Raw genomic sequence first — 4,203 nt, forward strand, 5'->3', positions numbered from 1 at the left:
CGACAACAATTGAACACGTCCAGTATAAACAACAACATTTAAGACAACAGCGATAAGTACACGAACATTTACAAGGGTAAAATTATCTCAAGCGTGACATTTCCACTGAGACATTCCAGACAAAGCAGACATTTGTCTCTGACGACGGTAAATGATTCTAACTTTTATCGAACTCACACGCCAAGTCTTCTGATGAGCAGCTCAGGCGAGAACGAGCCTGTATTTACCTAAACCCGTTTGTAGAGTTCATGTGAACCGCTGCGTGGTTTGTACATGTCTGTCACGCGTGTAAATAAACGATTATATACGAGAATATCAGACAAGCGGCACAATTATCAAAAGATGTCACCACTTCAAGACTGCTTCAGCTTGTAGATGGATGCATTAATGTTTCCAAGACAACGACAAAAACAACAGAAGGTGAATCAAGTCGTAGTTCTAGAGAGCTACTGACTTCCCGTGGTTGGAATACGAACTAAGTCCGTTGTCTGTAGATTCTTCGCCGTGAACTTTTAATCGATGCAAACATAAATAACTGTCAGCGTCGGCCTGCAACCGCACACAGAGGGGTTTTGATTTAACAGTTTCAAACTCTCTGAAAGAGAATAAAGTGCGTCTGTACGTGTTAGAAGAAAATGTAAGAAATAGTTTCAATTGTTATGGAATATCGATACCTGGTTGCCTTGGAATTAGCTTGTTTCTTCACGTATTTGTCTGTTAACGAATCGTCCATTCTAGAATGATTACAACACACGTGTCTACCTCCAGTTTTACTGTTCTGGGTCGAGGTTTCTGTGTCCCTCGGTCTTGGAAGACGAATTTATGAACGCCAAAATTTCTTGTCAAAAACAGTGACATAATTCCTCACTGAACAATATCCAGCCTTAAAAGTCGAAACAGAATAATAAAATAAACAAGTACAGGGAATATATTAGCGTGGGATTTACGTCTCTTGTAACTTTGGAAGCATTTGCTTGTTTGTGGTTTATTTAAGGGCACTGTAATCAGCTCAGTTTACATTAACGTTGACTGATAATACGATTAATTAATTGGAAAGAGTAGATAAGGAAACGGCCATGGCCTGATTTAAGGTACTGTCTCGATATTCCTAATTTAAGCCCTGATAATAGAGGTTGTATGTTCCTCTGAAACGTCGGAAGCACAAGTTGACAGCACTCAAAATTTGGATCGCCACAAATAATGAATTACTGTGTCAATGAATTAAGTTACGAAATATTTTATTCCTTAAACAGTTGCAAGCAGGGAGGCGAAATTAAGTTAGTCGGAACTTAGTCCAAAGGACGTTGCTTAGAAACTAAGCATTGGTGCAATATAAGTCATGGTAGGGCCACAAATTCTTGATCGTGTTGTTCATCAGATTTTGTCGAGATCTGTTAACCGGCTCTATTATTGAAACGCGCGGACGAACAAAATTACTTCCCTATTATGACTTCACTTTGTACAGCGTATATTGGATATTAAAAAAAATTTCTGATGTACCGGCATGCACTTGAACGTAGTCAAGTAACAGCTCGTGCCATCTGTCGGAAGCAGGTTCATATTACAGTTACTTTCCAATAGATGGCTTATGCGTGTGTTTCACGTGTTCATTCAACAGAAGGAAACTGTAATATTATAATGAGTCATTAAATTGCTTTCTTTATAATATTTCTTCGAATAACAATAAACGAATGAAAATATAGAGGTTCGAAAAAACAACGGAAGTACGCGATAGTGTTCTTCGACTGTCATCCGATTACATATGGCGAAGAAAATCGATGGTCGACTAGAATCTTTCGATTTTCTTCCACTGTCTTCCGGTTGAATATGGCGAGTTATTCGATACTTTTAAGTCGATTGTGCTAGTCACTTTTGTCTAAATGGAACAGCTGAGAAAAATTGAAATACATTTCTATTTCCGTCACCACATTTTTAAGTTGGTAACCATGAATGATATTGGTTTTATACAAAACATGCACTCTGTAAGTTAACTCAGCACCAATGCTACTGCTAAAATATCCGTTTCGAATTTCTGAACCTGCTAATCTGCACGAATATTTTTTGATTTTCTAGTTTTTGTTAACTAATATATGCGCGACCCCCCCCCCCCCCCCCCCCCACCGGCCCAAAATCTTTCCCTACAATCCCGTCATCTTTCAGTGAAAGACACCGTTAAATTAATATAAAAATATTATACCAAGATTTTTCGGAATGTAATGTGATTAACAGATTTGAGTACAATCTCAGCATTACACAACAGATTAGCCCTGTATTAGGAAGTATTCTAACAGTTCTGGCAAAGCTGATGGATGCACTTTTTGCAATTTATTATATCGAGCGTCCCTGGAAAGACTTCTCGAAACGTACTGTCACCAGCTGCAACAGTAGATTACGTCATCATTGTATGTAGGGTGTTTATCTTTCCCAAGGGGCGGCCAGGGTCGGAACGTTGGTACAGGAATGTTTCCTTTTAACATTAAGCAGACAAATTGTATTAACATCCTTGTAACATGAGTTTCTTTCTCTGACATGCGAATTTGCATTCCCCAATATATCTGCTACGTTTTAAACAAACAAAGAATGGCTCACGGTTCCACGCCGGAAACCTTGACGAAGTTCTCTTCTCTGGTATCGGGTTTGTGATGACATTGTGTCCTTCAGCCACTCACTAATAGTTTTTAGTGTCTTTCAGGTAATGTTTATATTGTGGATTGATTGCCTGTAGAAAAATTTAACGACGTCGTACCACATGAATGGGTCGTTTATTATTGAATTATATGAGGAGATATTTTTAGACAGAAATGAACATTTGGCTTCTTTGATATGAAGCGGTTTCAACGTTGGATAAAGTTTGGTTAGCTTGTCCGAGACCTATTATTGCGGCAGCCGGCCATGATTCAGTTCAGTTGCGTTTCATTGACAACAGCTACTCGCTCTCTGTTTACGGTGTGCGAATTACTTTTCGCCAGGGGTTTCAGGGGAGGGTGGTGTTAGTTGCAGGCAGTTCTGATAGAGTGTGACTCTTATGGCTTCTGCGGTGTGAGTGATGAAATCGGGTAAAAATGTATAAATATTTGCAGGTTTTGCGTGTTCATTTTGACTCCGAGTGAGTGTAAGTTGGTGCGTGAAGTACGTTTCATTATACAGGTACAAACGACTGCTCGTGAACAAATAAACTAGGGCAAAATAACTATAATGCTGGAGAAAGAGGTCGTTTGCAAGTCTATATTGCGCCATTATGGCGCGTTATTTTAGAATTAGTAGCTGTTACAAACTTTGTGGACATTGGTTAGTGTTTTTGCTACATTATTCGACTACAATGATAATACTTGCGTGTGCACGAGAGAGGGGAAGTCAGAGAAAGGTTTGAGGTGGCAACCGAAGACTTGAACAAGGTAAGACAAGACTGTGCTATAAAATAATGATTGGTTATGTCTGGCCTAAGGCCTAGCTGGAACAGGTGCCTCGTATCAGCACCTGTTGAATACAACATTTTCTAACCAAAGTTTTGTTTCAGTGAATGACTTTCTTTTTTACCAGACTGGAGAATTGTAACATGAATGAGAAATATTACATGATTTTTAATAGAAAACGGTCAAGGAGGATGAGATGGGCAGGGCATGTAGCCCGCATGAAGAGAGAAGAGAAATGCATACAGGGTTCTGGTGGGCAAACCAGAAGGAAAGATACCAGTAGGAAGACCTAGACGTAGGTGGGAGGATAATATTAAAATGTATCTTAGAGAAATAGGATGGGGTGGTATGAACTGGATTCATCTGGTTTAGGATAGGGACCAGTGGCGGGCTCTTGTGAACACGGAAATGAACCTTCGGGTTCCATTGGGAATTTTTTGGAGTGGCTGAGTGACTGTTGGCTTCTGAGGAAGGACTCGGCTCCATTTAGTAAGCAAGCAAGTATTAGGAATTTTAAGAAAGCTGGGCTTGGAAGTGCAGACCGGTGCAGCGATAGAACTAGAATTGTACTAGCATTTTTATTGGGTTCGATCCACATCTGCACTCTTTTTACAAGCTGAGATTCACGTAACCTGTCGTTAGTTGATATTGTGGGTATTAATGCATTAACACATTTTAACACATGCTTAATGTGTAGCCGTGTTCTAGGAGCGGAGTAATTGATTCCTTAGTCGTAAAAGCCCAGACAGAGAATAAATTGTTTACATTACACTTTTAAAAGTATACAAAA

The 4,203-nt window shown here is 39.5% G+C and overlaps 1 protein-coding gene across 1 annotated transcript in view; it reads left to right on the forward strand.

The window, feature by feature from the left end:
- The first annotated feature begins 3,008 nt into the window (after positions 1-3,008).
- The window catches only part of Glys (glycogen [starch] synthase), a 97,924-nt gene continuing 96,729 nt past the window's right edge, over positions 3,009-4,203 (forward strand). The window contains exon 1 of the mRNA XM_022070687.2: positions 3,009-3,395. The gene's annotated coding sequence lies outside the window, so the exon portion shown is untranslated. The remainder of the gene's footprint in view (positions 3,396-4,203) is intronic.

This window comes from Zootermopsis nevadensis, unplaced genomic scaffold (genome assembly GCF_977971745.1).
Source record: "Zootermopsis nevadensis isolate Lab colony 2312 unplaced genomic scaffold, Znev_1.0 Znev_ptg000030l, whole genome shotgun sequence".
In the NCBI taxonomy this organism is placed as follows: Eukaryota; Metazoa; Arthropoda; class Insecta; order Blattodea; family Termopsidae; genus Zootermopsis; species Zootermopsis nevadensis.